The sequence below is a fragment of the Halichoerus grypus genome, chromosome 2 (genome assembly GCF_964656455.1).
Source record: "Halichoerus grypus chromosome 2, mHalGry1.hap1.1, whole genome shotgun sequence".
Classification (NCBI taxonomy): domain Eukaryota; kingdom Metazoa; phylum Chordata; class Mammalia; order Carnivora; family Phocidae; genus Halichoerus; species Halichoerus grypus.
The window spans coordinates 131,076,470-131,097,751 of record NC_135713.1 but is presented as its reverse complement, the minus strand read 5'-3'; the positions used below and the strand labels follow the sequence as shown (position 1 = coordinate 131,097,751).

The 21,282-nt window shown below is 43.9% G+C and overlaps 1 pseudogene; it reads right to left on the bottom strand.

The window, feature by feature from the left end:
- Positions 1 to 4,831: 4,831 nt before the first annotated feature.
- Positions 4,832 to 21,282, bottom strand: part of LOC118521667 (small ribosomal subunit protein uS5 pseudogene) — a 40,400-nt pseudogene continuing 23,949 nt past the window's right edge.

Here is a 21,282-nt window from a genome sequence, read left to right as displayed (position 1 = left end):
AAATAAATAAAGTCTTAAAAAAAAAAAAAAGAATAAGAAACAAGGGAGGAAGTACACAATCCATAGTTGGCTTGGGATACACTGCATTTCTGATCAGGCAGAGCATTTTCAGGGACCTGACAGTTAGCTAAGCTTTGTTTTGCTGACGTGACATCCTGGGCTGGAGCAGCTCCATCTTGGGCCTAGAAATCTCTGGGATTTCCAAGGTCAAAAAAGCCAATTGATGTGTTTTTCACATACCGAGAACATTGGTGATCATATTTGACTTTACTAGTTAGCTTCCTGACAAGCTGAGGGGCCACCAAGTGCAGGTCTGGCAGAGAAGGGGAGTCTGGCTGAGAAGATGAGCAGGAGTTGGAATGTAGCCAGCAATCCACTCACCATGCTGTGCGCATCTCCGTGCATTAATGGGGGTCCTGGCAATACGGAGACCATATAAAAGTATTCATTGAAACTCCTCTGGCTTTTACGTCATTTACCAAGAGAAGCCTGGCTATCAGAATACATCTTTTTCTTCTTTTAAGAATATGGAAAGGGGCACCTGGGTGGCTCAGTTGGTTAAGCGTCCGACTCTTGAGCTCAGCTCAGGTCTTGATATCAGGGTCATGAGTTCAACCCCATGGCAGGCTCCATGCCCAGTGGAGCCTACTTAAAAAAAAAAAAAAAAGAATATGGAGAAATAGGTGTGATAAAACACTGAATGAAAAATCAGGGGCGCCTGGGTGGCTCAGTCATTAAGCATCTGCCTTCGGCTCAGGTCATGATCCCAGGGTCCTGGGATCAAGCCCTACATAGGGCTCCCTGCTCCGCGGGAAACCTGCTTCTCCCTCTCCCACTCCCCCTGCTTGTGTTCCCTCTCTCGCTGTCTCTCTCTCTCTGTCAAATAAATAAATAAATAATCTTATTTAAAAAAAAAAGAAAAGAAAAAAAAGAAAAATCAGGATTTATGCAGTTTTGTGGACAAAAAAGAATATATGTCACCAGAAAACAATGCAGAAAGCCATGCACCAGAATATTTATATAGTATAATTTCTGGATGGTAGAGTTATGAATGATTCTTATACCCTGTATCTTTATAAATTATCTACAGTAAGTATGTATTTTATCATCAGAAAAGAAAGAACACTTCCACTCCTCTACACATTGCTCCCTATGTGTGGGATCATCCCTCTCTCTGTTCTGCTTGTCAGAGTTCAGCCCCAAAGTCAATGTCAACTCTTAGGCAAAACCTGTTTCGTGTTTCATCTTTCCGCCTTCACTTTCCCCACGTTGGTTCTCCGCCTAAGACTTCTGCTTCTTGACCAGAAGAGGTCTCTGTTGCATTGCTCAAGAAAAACAAATCCTTAAAAAAAATGTTTATTTAATGAATGAAAACTGTCTTTGCTGTTGGAGAGATTATAATATTATAGAAGTCGAGAGAAAAATTCTTCAGTGCCTCCATAACTAACAAATTTCCAAACTATTTTATCAACAAAGGGGAGCTTGAACCCTGAGGACTAACTCCATTAGTACCTAGCACTTTGTAGAGTCACAGAAGAATTTTATCTCATCTGTAAAAAATTGAAAGTAGAAAAAGAGAGAACAAGGGAGTACGTATTTAAACAGGAAATCGTATGTTTTCTAGGGACAAATGAAAAACCATCAGGGAAGTGCTTCAGAGGGTATGGGCTTTATAGTTAGGTGACCTGGACCAAATTCTGACTCTGGTACTTACTGTGTGGCTTGAAGTGAGCTAATGGGGCTAGTGATAGTTAGTTCAGAGGGTTGTTGTAAATAGTCTATCAGATTACCTGTAAAGTAGTTAGCATGACGCAAAATACCACTTACATGTTTTTCTTAGGCCTATGGATGGGCATACGGGTTAGATTGCCAGTTATATTTTATTTATTTTTATTTTTATTTTTATTTATTTTTATTTTTTAAAGATTTTATTTATTTTTTTGACAGAGAGAGACATAGCGAGAGCAGGAACACAAGCAGGGGGAGTGGGAAAGGGAGAAGCAGGCTTCCCGCAGAGCAGGGAGCCCGATGTGGGACTCGATCCCAGGACCCCGGGATCACGACCTGAGCCGAAGGCAGACGCTTAACGACTGAGCCACCCAGGCGCCCGCCAGTTACATTTTAGCAACTATGACTGATTTAGTTGCAAAGTAGCTTTTCCTGGGAGGAAGAATATAGTGAATTCAGGAAGTAGAAATTCCCTGAAAATGAGAACAGGAACATTTCCCTTTTCTACCCCCCCCCCCCCCCACCGCCAAGAAGAGGAACATATTTCACATGCCATTTTGGCTTCAAATATTCTCACCTCAGAGAAAACCAAAAAATTCACACCTCTAATCTCTTTTGCAGGCTAAGCTGGAATTCCTACTCCAAGCTGCATGTTTCAAATAATTGTCTCACCAAGAGTCTCAGATTCATCAGAGGAGCTTCTCATCTTCCCTGCTCTTTTCTTCTTGGACCTACTTTTTTCTCCCAGCCTTGCCTATTTCTGAAATTAGCTAATGTTGATAAATACCATCAATGAATAATACACCCATATTCTCAGTTTTCTGGGTCTCAGAAATCACTTTAGAGTCCTGCTCCCCTCCCCGACCAAACCGTTCAGTCTCATCTGTCCTTGTAGGTGGAGAGTGGTGTACACATGGCTGTCCCCTCTTTCTTTCCCAGGGAGGATCTACTCTCCTCCTCGCACCAAGTGACTTGCAATAACCTCCTCACATGTTCCCTGTCCTCTCTCTCATCTTCCCGGTAAGCATGTGAGGACAGCTCAGGTGGTCCTGTAAGCTGCTACTAGTCATTTTGCTAATGCCCTCTGTGATTCCTTCATGCTCCTGCTCAAAAATCATTCATGGAAAGTTCTGGAGCTGGCTGCACAGCAGTGTGAATGTACTCAATGTCACTGGACCTATACACTTTATTTTATTTATTTATTTATTTATTTATTTATTTATTTGAGAGAGAGAGAGAAACAGCATGAGAGGGGAGAGGGCCACAGGGAGAAGCAGGCTCCCCGCTGAGCCGGGAGCCCGATGTGGGACTCGATTCCAGGATTCCAGGATCATGACCTGAGCCAAAGGCAGTTGCCCAACCAACTGAGCCACCCAGGCACCCTGGACCTATACCACTTTAAAAGGGTTGAAATGGTAAGCTTTCTGATATGTCTACTTGACCACACACACACACACTCATAAAACCATTAATGATTCAAAGACCAGACATGATGTTATATAAGGACCAGCACCATCCAAGCCCGGTCATTTTAATAGGTAGAGTGTGTGGCATCCAGGACAGTGAAAGGAGCGATGGTGGTTATCTTATTGCCCATGACACGTGCACTACCACCCCACACGCTTGTATTCACTGTCCTTTCTCTGAGGTCGCTTCCCTCCACCGTTGCTGGGAATGGTCTGAGCTTTGTCCTGGGTATAGCCTCTCCCCGTCCCACCCTGTCTAATATAACCATGTACTGATCTATCCATTCAAAGTCCAGATCAACTGTATTTTGTCCATGAAGCCTTCACTCTTATAACTCTCCCTTGCTCTGGGCTTCCATGGCTCTTTATATTACTATTCTGCCTGCATAAATGTCCTGAAGGATGGAGACCAATCCTTAATCCTCCTGGTATTTCCCCTTGCTTTTACTTCAGTGCTTTGCACAGAGCAGACTTTCAGTGAATGTTTATTGAATGGCTGAAGTGAGAGACCTAAGGAGGCCCTGGAAAGGGTACCTTGGATCTTGGGAGAGCCTTGCATCACACCTGACTCTAAGCCCCCCAACCCCCACCCCCATCCCCACCAGTATTCAAAGGGCTTTATGTGCTTTCATGCAACACATTTTATTTTGCCCCTTTTTTGGGAATATTAGTTTTCCTGCTTCATTTCATTAATCATTAAATTCCAAATTATGAAATTGCATGTTAATTGTGGGGCCAAAATGTAATGGATTCACAGTCCATCTTCCTTAGATTCCCATAACAACTTGTAGCAAAGGAATATTCTGTATCTCTAACTCGATATATATATTGGATGCCCTGGCTGTGTTTTGCTGTTGGGTGGTCTAAGGACATAATTTTTAAGATAATCAATTAATCTTGATAAAACTGTACATGGGTATGCACCATTATCTTTTTTTTTTTTTTTTTAAGATTTTATTTATTTGACAGAGAGAGACAGTGAGAGAGGGAACACAAGCAGGGGGAGTGGGAGAGGGAGAAGCAGACTCCCCGCCGAGCAGGGAGCCCGACGCGGGGCTCGATCCCAGGACCCTGGGATCATGACCTGAGCTGAAGGCAGACGCTTAACGACTGAGCCACCCAGGCGCCCCTGCACCATTATCTTTTGAGTAAGTTGTTGCTAAGCAAAAATTTACCTTCCAGGAAAGTAACCTTGGAAGAATGTGTGGCTGTCCTTGATATAACTTCGCCTGCAGCGTTGCCAGAAGTTAATATTATGCCAACATCTCCATTATAAAGATATAACTTCACTGTAAATGATTTGTCTGGGTTAACAGTGGACTCTGGACTTCCTAACCATAGTGGAAAAGAAAGCTTTTTTTTTTTTAAGACAGGGAGTTGGGGGAGGGGCAGAGGGAGTGGAAGAGAGAGAATCCTAAGCAGGCTCCCACGCCCAGCACGGAACCTGATGGGGGCTCAATGCGGGGCTCGATCTCACCACCCTGAGATCCTGACCTGAGCTGAAATCAAGAGTTGGATGCTTAACCGACTGAGCTACCCAGGTGCTCCTAAAAGGCCATTCTTACGTGAGGAAAAAATTTAACTCTTAAATAGTAGAAAACAAAACCACAAGACAAAGAGCCTCTGTTCACTTTATTTTTCTTGTATAAAACTATGTGGTGGCCACCGCTGGAGCCTGGGTCCTCTGCACGGAGACTCTGGTGTGGGTCTTTACAAGATGGTCAGTAAATCCCTGATAGGGAGACTTGGTGAACACCGTCTCTTTCCAGAGGTCAGGGGTGAGCTAGCCGTAGGTCTTGCAGATGGCATCCAAAGTAGCCTTGGCAAAGTCGTCCCTGGCTGAGGTGTAGAGTTGTCAATACCAGCCATCCTCAGGAGCTTTTTGGGCACAGGGGCTGAGACCATGTCCGTGCCTCTGGGGGCAGCACAGAGCGTGGGCCTTGCTGATCTTGTTCCCCCGGTAGCCTCCCCGCACAGGGCGATGGAAAGCTCGGCCAGGATGGCAGTGGCTATCTCCCTGGAGCACTTGACATCCAGACCGACGTGTCCATGGTAATCTCCGATGACAACAAATGCTCTGAACCTGGTCTGCTGGCCGGCATGGGTCTGCTTTTGCACAGGCATGATCTTCAAAACCTCCTCCTTGAGGGACGCCCCCAGGAAGAAGTCAATGATCTCAGATGGCTTGAGGGGCAGGGAGAAGAGATAGAGCTCCTCCAGGGACTTGATCTTCCTGTCCTTGGCCAGGCGGCCCAGCTTGGTGACAGGGATTCACTCCTCGTCCTCGGCCTTGTCTCCGAAAGCTCTGTGGCCTCGCCCAAGCCCCGACCACCAGCCCTCCTGCAGCGCCCGGGGCCATCTGCCACCTGCTGTTCTCTCGGATGAAGCAGCACAAGACAAAGAACTTTCTTTGAGGACTGGACTTTTTGTCTAATATAAATGTGAATTCTCTGTTTCAGAAAACGGCATTCTTCTCACAAAGACCTTAAAATATTCCAACCGATTATCACACTTTAAATCTGTAATTTCTTTTTTTTTTAAAGGATTAATTACAAGTGAACTAGACTTGCTTTTTTCACAGACCTTTGCTTTACGCTTTAATGACTGGAGAATGGGGAGCCCACGTTGGCAAGTTAGCGTATATGAATAGCAGGAAGATTAAATGTGGTTGCTGTCTTTAATTCGGGCTCTTGCTTTCGTTCATACACTCTTGTTTTTGTTCGTCAAACGTTTCTTGAGCCTACATTAGGCTGCCAGGTACTTAATTTGGGGGATAAATGTCAAGTTGCTGGCTGATTTCTATAAGAAATTTTATTCTGCTGTGGTTCCTAAAATTTAGCATACCTCAGAATTGCCTGGAAATTCTATTAAAGCGCAGATTTATGGGCCCCACATCCAGAGATTCTGATTCAGACGGTCTGAGATGGGGCCCACGAATTTGCATTTCTAACAAGCTTCCCGGTGAGGCTTACGTTGCGTGGACCACGCTCTAAATAACACTGCATCTTTGTAGAAAGGGCTGCTATGCAAGAAGGCCGCTATAAGTCAGTCCGTCCTTCAACATGCTAGTTGGTCCAAAGGTAATCAAAGCCACCGTCCACACAGCTGAAACAGACTTAGAGAATCTGGATTACGGGTAAAGGACGTTCACTCCCTACAAGCAGGGATGATGCTTCTGCTATCCCTAGTTCAGGCTGTTCACCATCAGGGCCCATTCTGATGGATGGGTGTTAGTGCTATATAGTGTGTTAATGAGTCTTTACCATCCCTTCCTAAAGCCTTCAGACCTGTCTTTTGAAAACAGAACGTACTAACAACAGTGAGAGAAGAGCCATTCTTCACCACCAAATATGGAGTGCTGAGTCTTCGGTGCTGGACCAGAAACTGGTCGTGGAGAGTATATTTTGGGGCAAACAGAGACAACTTTGACTTGAAGAATGTGGAGTGAGCAAAGATTGCTTAAACTGGATATAAAAGCACTAACCATAAAGGAACGATTGAAATGTTGGACTTCATTAAAATTAAAAACTTATTTTCATCGTAAGACTCCATTAAGAGAGTGGACAAGGAAAGAGTCACAGATTGGTAGAAGATGAAATACATAAATCTGAAGACTTCCATTCAGAATATATAAAGAGCTTCTTCAAATCAATAAGAAAAAGATGAGGGTAGGGAAGGAAATTTTTAACTTTTTTCACACATCTTCCCAGGATTTTCTTCTGAACCCATGTAAATTAGACTGACAAAGGACTGATTAACAAGAGAAAAACAAAAAGAAGAAGTTTATTAACACATGCTTCATGCATACAAATGGGAGTACCCGGTGATGAGTAACTCAAAACAGTGGTTAGAACTTGGATCTTACAGCATCTTTTATTTTTTTTTATTTTTTTTTTATTTTTTAAGATTTTATTTATTTATTTTGAGAGAGAGAGAGAGAGAGAGAGAGCACATGAGAGGGGGAGGGTCAGAGGGAGAAGCAGACTCCCTGCTGAGCAGGGAGCCCGATGCGGGACTCGATCCCAGGACTCTAGGATCATGACCTGAGCCGAAGGCAGTCGCTTAACCAACTGAGCCACCCAGGCGCCCCTGGATCTTACAGCATCTTAACGGAAGAACAATAATAATAATTTTGTACAGAATTGACAAAACAAATAAAAGGACTTAGAACTTATACAAGTTGCAGATTGGGGGAGAGAATATATGGAGAAATCAGTGGTAGATAAAGGCTAGTTTAAGCAAGGTTTGTTCTAGAGATTCTTCTGGGCTGATAAGGGTGTAGAGTTGTCTCTGATGATCAACTTCTGTCCCCTGGTAGAGAGGAGAGATAGGGACACCTCTCCAAATGGATTTCCTGTTTTAGGCAAGTGGAAGGAAGGCAGAGAGCTTTTCCTGTATCCACATCTTCTCAATTGCCTTTAGCTCAAAATAATCCTTATGCCAAAGTGACATATTTGGGAATGGCATATTCTGCTACCCTTAATTAGCGATTCAATTTTAAAAATGAACAAAAGACAAACAGGTGTAAAACAAAAGGGAGTCCTCTCTGCTCTCTGGCAGCATGAGGAGAAAGTATGCTATTTATTCTCTACAGACTTCTTGTCTCCTCTGGCAAGATTGGGCAAATACACACACACACACACTCTCTCTCGCTCTCTTTCTTTCTCTCTCTCTCTCTCTCTTCTGTTAATGCGTTTATATTTTGACATTATCTCAGACTCACAAGAATTTGTAAAAACAGTACAGAGAGTTCTCATGCACTCTTCACTCAGCTTTCACAATGATAATATCTTACATAACCATAGTAATTGGTCAAAACCAGGAAACTGATTTTGTTAAAACACTATTAATTCAGGTATGGAGATACAGAATTTATTAGGATTTCACCACTTTTTACATGCACTCCTTTTGGGAGGGGACAAGGAGGAGTATAGAGTTCTGTGAAATCAATTAACCATCATGACCATCAGCATGCAGAACTGTTCCATCACCACAAAGAAACTCTCTCATGTTACCCCTTGATAGTTGCACCTTTCCCTTGGATCCACTACTACTGGTCCATGTCCCAACGTTATAATTTTGTCACTTTACGAATGTCATAGTAATAGAATCCTACAGTTTGCAACCCTTTGACATTGGCTTTTCTGAGTGTAATGCCATTGAGATCCATCCAATTCATTGCATGTATCAGTAGTTTATGGCTCTTTATTGCTGAGTGCTTGTCCAGCATATGGACGCACCACAATTTCTTTATCCATTCCTCCACTAACTGTCCTTTGGCTTGCATGAAGAGTCCCCAGGACCACCTCCAAGTTCAGTAATTCATTAGGAAGACTCATAAAACAGTGTATAGTTATACTCATGGTTGTAATTTATTACAACAGAATACAGAGCAAAATCAGTGAAGGGAAACGGCACATGGGGTGAAGTCCAGGGATAGTGGGCACAAGTTTCCAAGAGTCTTCTTGCTGTGGAGTCACATAGGACATGCTTAATTCCCCCAGCAATGAATTGTGACAACTCTGCTCTTTCTTTGCTCAGGATAACGAACTTGTTAACTCCTGGGGAGTTAAAAGAATTCTTTGCAAGTACAGCAAGGCTCGTTGCCATCCTGATATTGGAAGACAAAGATCATGGTCTTGTTCTATGTTTCTCAAACAATTACATGTGCGTTGTATCCTAAGTGATTGCTAGGTGACCAGTCCTTGACTGGTGCCACCTATCAGAGGAGTGATAAGTTTAATAGAGTGAAAGAAATCAGGACAAATTCCAGGACTGTTACCCAAAACTGGGTTTGCCTCTTGGTGCGTGTAGAGCCAAAAGATAGAACCATGCCAAAGAATAGGAAAAGGAAGGATTTTAGTTGCAACAAGTAAAGGAGAACACCAGAGATCTTTCCCAAACCAGGGTCTCTCCAAACAACAAAATCAGGGAAGTTTTAAGCTAAGGGTGCATACATATTCATGAAGGAACTTGCACAATGGGGAATGCAGCATGGATTTGGGGCAAAAGTCATCTTAAGGTGACTGAGTCCAAGTCAAGGTCACGGTTCTTACATTCTTTCACAAGATGGCTGGTGGCCTAAAATGACTTTTCTTATGTCAAAAAAGCTTCTTTTTTTCTGGGGACCCCTAACTCTCTCTGCTTACAGGAGTTGCAAGGTTTGAATAATGGGTGAGGTGTGAGCAGAGAAGAACCAGAGAGAACTTTCCACATGCGGGGAATGTATGAACAGAGGCAGCGAGGAAAGAAAAAGCCATTGTGTTTACAGGATGGTGAGAATGTCCTGGGCAGAGCAATATTCTGTTAGGGAATTTAAAAAAAAGGGAATCTTAGGAAAAGGGATTCAGCTTATTGAGGACTTTAAATGCTAAAACAAATGATTAAAATAGATAACTCTGGAGAGTTATGTTAATGATCAAAATAGGGTTTCAGAAAAATGTATCTGTCAATAATTCAAATGATGGATTGGAGATTAAGAGATGGGGACGCTTGTTTGGAAAAACATCCAGGTGAGAAGGCCCAGATTAGGATCAAAGCCATGCGAATGGAGACTAGGGAGCTGCCTCTCCACAGTTTATATTGGAGTAGATGAGGTGCACAAGAGAGGCCGTGCATGCAGAGACAGGATCTACCTGTACTGGAAAAGAACTTCGCTGTACTTGGTAGTTACCTTTATAAATGAGGTCAGTAACGCACTATTAGAGAGAGAGCCATCATAACCTCCAAGAAAAGTTATAAAACTAAAAAACGTGATAATACAGAGAGGGAAAAGAAAATCAATGTGCCGTAGAGAAAGTAGCAAGAGGTGCGGTGCTTTTTTAAATTTTTATGGTGAAGTATTTTAAGAAAGCCATTTAGTGTGACTATAATCTATTTTCCCTTTCAGAGATGGTTCATTTAAGTACAGCCTAATTAGGAAGGAATAGATAAGGCACCCAAGGTCAAGATGGGACCTGCTTGGTTACCTTATGAAAATGCCTGAATGCGGCGATACCTCAGATCTGATGCGTTCCGAACAGGCTCCGAGGCAATGTGTGGCTGCGTGCTTTTCATGGAAGCAGGAGTAACATTGTTAACCGTGTCACTAACTCACATTTCCTCATGGTGAATCACTCCAGTTCCTGTTTCTCCAATGATTAAAAAGAAAGTCATTCCTGGAGTGCACTATTTATTTATTTAGAAAACAATGTTATCGCCAAGCTTTAAAGATAGGGTGTCTTAAGGAAGCGGTAATCAGAGTGAAAACCTTTGTCCTGCTGCGCTGGCTGAATCCCAAACACCGTCTCTCGCCTCCCCTCCTCTGTCATCACCTTCCACTCACGTGGGGCTTCTTTCTGTACTTCAAACATGCTGCCCCGTCTCACAACCACCTGGGATGCTCTTCCCAAGAGCTGCACACGGTTCACTCCTTCTCCTCATTCAGTTTTTGAAAGTGACTGTCTTCTCAGGGAGGTGCGGTGGATGCTGTTGGGAGCCCTGCCCACATCCCCCTTAAGAGGCTGTGTGTTCAGCGCCCCCCTTCCGGTGCTGTGGGTGTTTGGCTGCTCAAGGCTCAGGGCTTTGTCCTTTTATGGAGGATTGCCCTTGGCTGACCGGAACCTCCTTGATTGGCGGTGGTCCTAGAGACAGTGGCTGACGGTTATGTCCTCCACCCAGGGGAGGGCCATGGCCAAAGACTAAGTGATGAGGGGATCTAGCAGCCTCCTCTCCTCTGGGTGGGACAACTTCTTGGTGCAATTTATTTATTTATTTATTTTTAGTTTTTATTGTTATGTTAATCACCATACATTACATCCTTAGTTTTTGATGTAGTGTTCCATGATTCATTGTTTGTGCATAACACCCAGTGCTCCATGCAGAGTGTGCCCTCTTTAATACCCATCACCAGGCTAACCCATCCCCCCACCCCCTTCCCCTCTAGAACCCTCAGTTTATTTCTCAGAGTCCATAGTCTCTCATGGTTCGTCTCCCCCTCCGATATCCCCCCCTTCATTCTTCCCCTCCTGCTATCTTCTTTTTTTTTTTTAAACATATATTCTATTATTTGTTTCAGAGGTACAGATCTGTGATTCAACAGTCTTGCACAATTCACAGTGCTCACCATAGCACATACCCTCCCCAATGTCTATCACCCCAGCCACCCCATCCCTCCCACCCCCCACCACTCCAGCAACCCTCAGTTTGTTTCCTGAGATTAATTTTTAAGGATTTATTTATTCATTTAAGGGAGGAGAGGCAGAGGGAGAGGGCGAGTTCTGAAGCAGACTCCCTGCTGAATGTGGAGTCTGACGCAAGGCTTGATCCCAGGACCCCGAGATCATGACCCGAGCTGAAACCAAGAGTCGGCCACTCAACCAACTGAGCCACCCAGGTGCCCCCTTGGTGCAATTTATGATTCAGGGCTTCCCATGGGATCAGGCTGAGAGTAGACTTCTAAGGAGTATGATTGCCAGACTTCATCCCCTGCTGTCTGCTACTTTTTTTTTTAAGACTTTATTTATTTAGAGAGCACATGTACGAGTGGAGGAGGGGCAGAGGTAGAGGGAGAGAGAGAGAGAATTTCAAGCAGACTCCCTGCTGAGTGGGGAGCCTGATGCAGGGCTTAGTCTTATGACCCTGAGACTATGACCTGAGACCGTGACCTGAGACAAAACCAAGAGTCGGTTGCTCAATGGACTGAGCCACCCAGGCATCCCTGTCTGCTACCTTTTTCACTCTCCTTAAGATCACTGAAGCAGGGGGCGCCTGGGTGGCTCAGTCATTAGGCATCTGCCTTTGGCTCAGATCATGATCCCAGGGTCCTGGGATCGAGCCCCGCATTGGGCTCCCTGCTCAGCGGGAAGCCTGCTTCTGCCTCTCCCACTTCCCCTGCTTGTGCTCTCTCTCTCACTGTGTCTTTCTCTGTCAAACAAATAAATAAAATCTTTAAAAAAATAAAATAAAAGATTTTATTTATTCATTTAGAGAGCACATGCACAAGTGGAGGAGGGGCAGAGGGAGAGAGAGAGAGAATCTCAAGCAGACTCCACGCTGAGCGGGGAGCCTGATGCAGGGCTCAGGCTTATGACCCTGAGACCATAACCTGAGACCATGACCTGAGACAAAACCAAGAGTCGGTCACTCAACGGATTGAGCCACGCAGGCTTCCCTGTCTGCTTTTTTCACTCTCCTTAAGATCACGGAAGCAGGGATTTCCTCCTGAGGCTCTGTTCACAGGGAGCATATTGTAAGATAGTTGGTGCAGCAGTGGTCCTAGGAAGCCGAGTAGATCTAGAATTCGGGATTGGATAAATCAACCACTAGATGGCAATGTGAACCTCATCATTGTCAGACGGTAAAATGTTAGTCTGACTTCCTGGAGGGATGCGCTCGCTGAGATTGTCACCTGTGGTGACTGGGACAAAATACAGGTAGAAGAGTCTGCGTTAAGGGGCACCTGGGTGGCTCAGTCGTTAAGTGTCTGCCTTCGGCTCAGGTCATGATCCCAGCTCAGGTCATGATCCCAGGGTCCTGGGATCGAGCCCCACGTCGGGCTCCCTGCTCCGCGGGAAGCCTGCTTCTCCCTCTCCCACTCCCCCCTCTCTCGCTGTGTCTCTCTCTCTGTCAAATAAATAAATAAAATCTTAAAAAAATAAAAAAAGAGAGCGAGACTGCGTTAAATCATGCAATGACTCTGGCATTTCACACGTTTTGAGCAAAAAGGAAGCTTGGTACACAGGACTGCTTGTACTATTTTTGCAATTTCTTGTGTCTGTAGTTACTTCAAAATAAAAAGTTAAAAATAAAGACAAGCAAATGAACAGCCATAGTGTGAAAACATTATATCCTAGGGGAAATGGTAGGCATTAGCAGCGTCCTCAAGGACTTACGGGATTCAGAGAATAGTTCCCACGTAGTTGCCATTTAATTCAATAGCTTGTCCTTTGCAAAAACTAGATGAATTGTGGCAGATGATAGGGACTCCCAGAAACTCAAGCAATTAGGAGCCCCAACCAAAGTTGCTTGCCTGAGCGTGGTATCGTCACTAAAACAGATTCATATAGCCTTTGGAATGTAGCGTGCAGCTGTAACTGGCAAGCACTGCTTTTCTAGACCCATCGGAAAGGTGAATCAGAAACAGCTGGCTTTCACATGGAAGGGATAATAGAACATATTCACGACTTGGCCCCAGGGCTACTTTACTTGTCCTCTGCTCTATCATAATGTAGTCCAAAGGGACCTGGATTGTGTGAACGTTCCACAGAACTTCACACTAGTCAACCGTATCGATGTGACCCTAAGTGAATCTGGGAAGGAGGAACTGGCAAGTGCTGTGGGAGGCTGGCAAGACACGTGCCCTTCAGAAGGTGGAAGATAATACTGAAAAGATGAAGGAGGCTGCCACCATGTAAACATTTTTAGGGGCACAGTGTTCTGGGACATGCCAGGACATCTCTTCTCTGCCAAAGGACAAGTAACTGTGCCTTGGGTTTCCTGCCATTAAAAAAGGCACAGAGCCTGCAAGCACTTCGGAGGTAGTATTTATCACATTTGCGAAACCCTGCTCTGACCTGCTTATGGGGGATGAGGAAGGATGAGACTCAGAGCAGAAGAGGGCTCTGTCGTGGATCTGGGTGACCGTACAAGAGACACTGCTGTTTGGGTCATATGACTCGAAGGTTTCTAGGGTACCAGACTGATCTGTGGTGGATAAAAATGCTGTGTGAAATATTCAGAATGCCCAAATGGGACAATTGCAGGATAGACTTGTAGGGTACTTGGGCAAGGCCATGCCATCTGCAGCCGAGAACTATACACCATTCACATAAGAGCTTCTGACACACTCTTGGGACCTGGGAGGGACTCTCTGAGTATGAGACATCAAGCAGTTACGCAATTAGAGTTGCCCACCACGAGCTGGACTTGTTCAGACACACCTCGTCGTAAGACTGGGAACACCAGCAGCATTCCATCATCAGATGGAAACAGTATGTCAGAGACTGGGCTCACGCAGGTCCCCCGGTTGTGAGTAAGCTGTACAAACAAGTACTTCCAGTGATATGTCTCTCACGTCTCTTTCGTGAACTTTTCCTTGAACTCATAGCTTCTTGAGGGTTCCCTAAGACCAGCTGATGGAGGAGGGCGAATCCTCAGGTTAATAGGCTGCTACCACACTACAGCCCACTTGGGCTCAAAGATGGTGGTGGAAACAAATTCTGCCAGTGGGTATCTACTTTGGTGCTCCTGGGTATCTACTCTGTGTGGAGAGAAAATGGTCCCCCCCAAAAAGGTTACATGGAGATTCACGGGCAGTGGCAAATGGCCTGACTGGTCAGGTAGTGTGCTGGCAAAGAGCAAGATTAGAAATCATGAAGAAGTAGGTCTAGAGAAACATGTGAGCAGATTAGTGGATGTGGGCAAGAGCATTTGTTAACGTCTGCCAGATCCTATCTGTTACAGACAAGGCACTGACCAGCCAGGGGACAGGAAGAGTCACTGAGCAGATGCCAGCTAGTTTCCGTCCTCAGCCACACCAGCCCTTGCACAACTGGCTTCTGAATAGAGTAGCTGTGGTGGCCGCGATGGGGATTATGGGTGAGTTCAATAGTACGCGCTACCTCTCCTCAAAGCTGATCTAGCTACTGCTGCCGCCACATTTCCAACCACCAGGAATGAAGAGCAATGGAGGTCTCCAGACACAACCCCTTGAGAAAACCAACCAGCTACTTGGTGGCTAAGTGATTATATCAGACCCCCTTCATGCTGGAAAGAGCAACAATTCATCCTGGGCATAATTGTATTTATCATAACCTCAGGAACCCCCTGTTACAGTCAGGGTTGTAGTTTGTTCCAGAAACCCTCCTCTTATAAGAAATTGCACCAGCCAGAATCCTGGAGGACCTGCAACCAGATGGATTGATGGGAACATGAGGAACCATCAGCTCTGAGTGGTACAAAGGGTACAGACTGGAGCAGATGCTTTTGATGTCTTGCTACATCCCCTTTATAGGCTGCCAATGGTTCACACCTATGCTATTCCCCAGAGGCTTGCATTTGGCTGAGGGAAACTGCCTAAGTCACAGATGGCTGGGAGGTGAAGCCACTTCCCACCCGAGGTATTGCCTGGGATCAGCGACCGACTGACTGGTGCAGGAATATAGACCCAGCCCTTTTGCTTCAGAGAGAGTTCACTAAACATTTGTACTCCTTTCTTTATAGTGTCCAGCCCCTGACTGCATTTCTCAGCCTGTCTTGCAACTAGAGGGGGCCATGGGAACAGTGCTCACCAATGGAATGTGAGAGGAGATAAGGTATATTCTCTTAAGGCCAAGATTAAGAAGTCTGTTCTACTTATTTCTTTCCCCCATCCTCCTTCTGCACATAGATGACCCTACAACAGGTGGGCCATCAGATGAAAGGAGCCTGGGCTCTGAGTTACCTCGTGAAAGGCTACCCATCAGTAATACTTGTATTGGTAAATGACTGAGAAGTAAACTTTAATTGTGTTTAGTCATTAAAGTTTGGGGTTTGTTTTCTTACAGCGTCTGGCATTCTCTAATATACTCTCTGCCTGTGAACTCTAAGGGGATTTCTGAAATACTAGGAAGTTGAGCAGGATGTTTCCAAAGGTCCCTTCTGATAGATTCTCTGGTGCTTTTCCTCTGAAAAATGGCTGAATGATGAATTATTGTGCTTGTAGTTTATTCTGTTAAACAGTGTAAATTATTCTGTTGTAAACATGGTAAAGGTCAAAACCACTGGATCAGATGAACTGGATTCCAGTTCCAGGCTCCTCTCCAGCCTGTTATAGAGTCCTATAAAATATGACCTTATCTCTGTGTGTCTCAGTCTCACCATCTGAAAAATGCAAATAAAATGGACAATAGGACCTCTTAGGTCCTTTCTAGCTTTTGTATTTAGTGATACTCTGTATTGTATTAAAATCAAATCTCTTCACGGGAATATACAGCATTAACTCTTTATAAGCTGGGAGAAGTGGGAGCACAGGACTCTAGTGCTTTAAATAGTTCACTAAACTTAACCTATAATAAACCCTTTAATCGGGGCGCCTGGGTGGCTCAGTCATTAAGCGTCTGCCTTGGGCTCAGGTCATGATCTCAGGGTCCTGGGATCGAGCCCCGCATCGGGCTCCCTGCTCAGCGGGAAGCCTGCTTCTCCCTCTCCCACTCCCCCTGCTTGTGTTCCCTCTCTCGCTGTGTCTCTCTCTCAAATAAATAAAATCTTTAAAAAAATTAAAATAAACGCTTTAATCATAGAGTGTCTTTTATTATTGGACTTCAAAATTTGGAGATGAGTCAAAGACACTAAGTTCTTTGCTTTTGGCTCTAGATACAGTCAAGTTGTCTCAAACAGCTCAAATATTCCATTCAATTAAGGCATAATTGGGGATGATTTGTTTCAGAGGAGTGGGAGAAGGGGCCAAGTGAGTCCAGTGGGAAATGGCTGTTTTGGCAATGCCCAGAAACACTCCGGGGTACCGGGCTATGACCATGACAGTGATACAGCCCACGCGGAGAATGAATCCAACATTAAGCTATAGGCTGAATCAAGTTTGGTTTCCTTTATAAACAAATAGGCATGGCTATGTTCCAACAAGATTTTGCTTACTGGTTTTGGTAATCTTTTTGAAAAAGTTAACACACCTAAAGAAAGTCATTTAGAAGGTACAAAATTATTAAAGAAATATTTCCATAAGCTACTACAGATAAATCTTTTATCCTGGTAAATATAAAGTCGACTGACATTCTGTGTCTCTGAATCACATAGATTTTCTTTTTCTTTCTTTCTCTCTCTTTTTTGGGGAGGGGCTGGGCAGGGCGTTTAATTAATCTCTTGATGTTTGCATAAGAAACCTAGGTGAAGCGTAGATAACGAAGGTGTCAGAAAGTTTCTGGGACTTTGACCTTTTACGGGCTACCTTTGACCCATTGTACAATATGCAAATTCAACCTGGGCTGATTTTCCCACAGGTGAGGATGATGACCAATCCTCGGAGGCTAAAGAACTGCCGGATTCAATTCAGGCAGCGTGCAGTTCGCTTTCCTGAAGAGCCATGCAAATTTTTGTCAAATTCGAGGGGTTAGCTGCAGCTTGAGCAATGACATTCCATAGAACACTTCAAGGGAGAGAAAAGGCAGGTGATCTTCTCAGCCTCTTTACCCAGGTTTTGGCTCCATTCAGCTCCCCACAAACCTGTCTCCCTGGGGTTGTGCTGTTTATTCCTTGTACTCCTTTTACTAGTGTAAAGGGCACAAGTACTTCCTTAAGCAGCTAGAGCCAAGGCATTGCTGGCTTTCTCCGGGTCTATGGAGTAATCACAAGTCTCCTTACACACAAATACATCAAAGCACCAGAGGACGTGTTGAAGGATCCAAGATCCAGTTACATAAGGCGTCTTTATGCTTTAAGGGCCACCTACACTTCAAATTTTAGCACCATCTGAACCCCCGCCCCCTTTTGCCTTCTTTTTTTTTTTTTTTAAAGATTTTATTTATTTATTTGACAGAGAAAGACACAGTGAGAGAGGGAACTCAAGCAGGGGGAGTGGGAGAGGGAGAAGCAGGCCTCCCGCTGAGCAGGGAACCCAATGCGGGGCTCGATCCCAGGATCCTGGGATCATGACCTGAGCCGAAGGCAGACGCTTAACGACTGAGCCACGCAGGCGCCCCCCCCCCCTTTTACCTTCTATAGCCAATCATATGCTAGCTTATGTTTATTCAACATACACGGGATTTTTCATGTGACTCCTTTCTAAGGCCACTATCACTGACCTCAAGCTCTCTCACTGACACGGTAAGCATTAGGCTCTAAGCTGCCTTTCCAGCCCCACTGCCTCCTAGACACACTGGGAGATGAAGCATTTAAAACTCATTTCCCACCATATCAAGTTCTGCTCAAGTCTTGTCCTGGTTTCCTACTGCATGTATAATTTGGTGTAACCTAACCCCAGAATCTCTTAAAACTAAGAAAATTTGCATTTTCTAGGTTTAATTTCCTAGTATCTATTTCATACATCCACCTCTAATATAACTACCTGGAAAAGCTTAAGCTTTCCTACATATGTGCTTTGAAAAAAAAAAAAAAAGAGTTTATTTATTTATTTATTTGAGAGAGAGAGAGAGAGAAAGCAGGGGTAGGAACAGGGAGGGGGACAAGCAGACTCCATGCTGAGCGTGGAGCCCAACACCTGGCTCAATCTCATGACCCTGAGATCACGACCTGAGCCAAAATCAAGGGTCGGAGGCTTAACTGACTGAGTCACCCAGGCATCCCATGTGTGTCTTTTTTAATACTCTGCCTCAGTTCTTCTTTGAAACTTTTTCCATATGAAAAATATGTCTGGTGGGTTTTTTCCCCCCTCCTAGTGCTCCAAGTGCAGAGCCATCCACAGCTACTTTTCAGTACACTGTTGTGGAATCAAATTAAGAACTGAAATCCCTCAGGTAAAATTCAAAATCCATTCCATCCTAGTTATCTGACAGGCACTGTTCTAGGGCTAAGGATATAAAAGTGAACACAACAGGAATAGATTTCTGCCCTCATGGAACTTAAATGAGTGGTGGCAGGGCTAGGGTATGAAGATATTAAATAAATAAGCAACATATTCAGAATGTCATATGATATGTGAGCTATAGAGTAGGAAGGGGGACAAGGAGTACCAGAAAATGTTGACATGGGGGGTGGAGTTCTAAATATGGTGATCACAGAGGGACCCACTGAAAAAGTGACATTTGAGCAAAATACTAAAAGGGGGGAGAAAATGAGCTGTGGCTACTGAGCTTCTAAAGATAGGCACCAGACTTGCAAAGGCCCTGAGGCAGAAACTTTTAGCATTCTAGGAGTAAATAGCAAAGACAACAGAGTGAGCCAGGCAGTGTGTGGTAAGAGATGAGGTTGGAGGAACTTAGTGGACCCTAAGCCATTGGGAAGACTTTGGCTTTTACCCTAAACCAAATAGCTGGAGACTTTGCAGGTTGCTGAGTAGAGGAGTTCAGTGATCTGTATTATATTTTCAAAGGATCTCTCTAACTGCTTGAAAGTAAACTGTATAGGCCAGAGTAGAAGCAGGGAAACCATTTAGGTGCCTCTATGATAATCCATGATGGTGACCTGGACTAGGGTAATAGTGAAAGTTTTGGAAAGAGGTCAGATTGTACGGATGTTTTAATAATAGAGCTGATAAGAAGTGCTGATGGGTTGAATGTGAGATGTGAGAGAAAGAGAGAGCCAAGGAGAATTCCTAGGCCATCCTTGAGCAAATAGAAGGATAAAGTTGGCACTTACTGAAATGGGGCAGACTATGAGAGGACTGAGTTTTAGAGGGTGAGGTAGAGGGAAGATCAAGATTTTTATTAGGTTATTGGTGATAATTTGTTTTGTTTTGTTTTATGTTTTTATTTTAATTCCAGTTAGTAGACATACAGTGTAATATTAGTTTCAGGCGTACAATATAGTGATCCAACAACTCCATACATCACCCAATGCTCATCACAATAAGTGCTCTCCTCAATCCCCATCACCTATTTCACCCATCCCCCCTTCTCCTCCCCCCTGGTAACCATCAGTGTGTTCTCTATAGTTCAGAGTCTCTCTCTCTCTCTTTTTCCCTTTGCTAATTTGTTTTGTTTCTTAAATTCCACATGAGTGAAATCATACGGTATTTGTCTTTCTCTAACTTACTTCTCTTAGGATTATACTCTCTAGCTCCATCCATGTCATTGCAAATGGCAAGATTTCATTATTTTTTATGGCTGAGTAATATTCTATTGTATACATGTCACATCTTCTTTATCCATTCATCTATTAATGGACACTTGGGTTGCTTCCATAGTTTGGCTATTGTAGATAATGCTGCTATAAACATCGGGGTGCGTGTATCCCTTAGAATTAGTATTTTGTGTTCTTTGGGTAAATACCTGGTAGTGCAATTGCAGGATTATTGGGTAGCTCTATTTTTAACTTCTTTTTTTTAATGGGATTTTTAAAAAAGATTTTATTTATTTTTTTATTTATTTGAGAGAGCGAGAGGGCGAGAGAGAGAGAGAGAGCATGAGCAGATGCGGGGCTCGATCCCAGGACCCTGGGATCATGACCTGAGCCAAAGGTAGATGCTTAACAGACTGAGCCACCCAGGCACCCCCATTTTTAACCTTTTGAAGAAACTCCATACCGTTTTCCACAGTGGCTGCCCCAGTTTGCATTCCCACCAACAGTGCACAAGTGTTCCTTTTTCTCCACATCCTGGCCAACACCTGTTTCTTCTTGTGTTGTTGATTTTAGCCTTTCTGACAGGTTTGAGGTGATGCCTCATTGCAGTTTTGATTTGCATTTCCCTGATGGTAAGAAATGATGATCATCTTTTCATGTGTCTGTTGGCCATCTGCATGTCTTCTTTGGAGAAATATCAGTGATAATTGCAAATAGTTTTGGTCTTATCCACAGTTTTAATTAGAATGTTCCTTTCTAGCACATCCTGGGTTTTATCTCAAAGTCTTTTCTCCTAGTACTCTTTAACGCAAATCTCAGAAACCAGAGACAAGTGATAAACTACATTTTAAAAATCAGCATGACAGAAACTACCAAAAGCGAAGTCTAAATACAAATGACAAACCATGAAACAGTATTTGTAGCTCATACTATAATATTGCATTTCCTAATACATAAAGAGCTTCTACAAAAAGATAAGAAAACAATAAAAACCCAATAGAAAAATCAACAATGGATATGAACAGACGGTTCATGAAAAAAAGCTCATTATAAATGTTTTTTAAACACAAGACCCTCACTATGACTCAGTAGAAAGTTAACGCTATCATTAGATGATTTCCTCCTTATCAGATTGATAAAGATAAAAAATATGAATAACTCAGGCCATTGGCTAGGATATAGCATGATACACATTCTCATCAACTTCCATGAAGGGCAAATTTGGCAATATCAAGCGATATTTTATTTATTTATTTATTTATGAGAGAGAGAGACATGGGTCGGGGAGGGGGGGCAGAAGCAGAGGGAGAGGAGAATCTTAAGCAGGCTCCACACCTAGAGCAGAGCTCAACGTGGGGCTGGATCTCACGACCCTGAG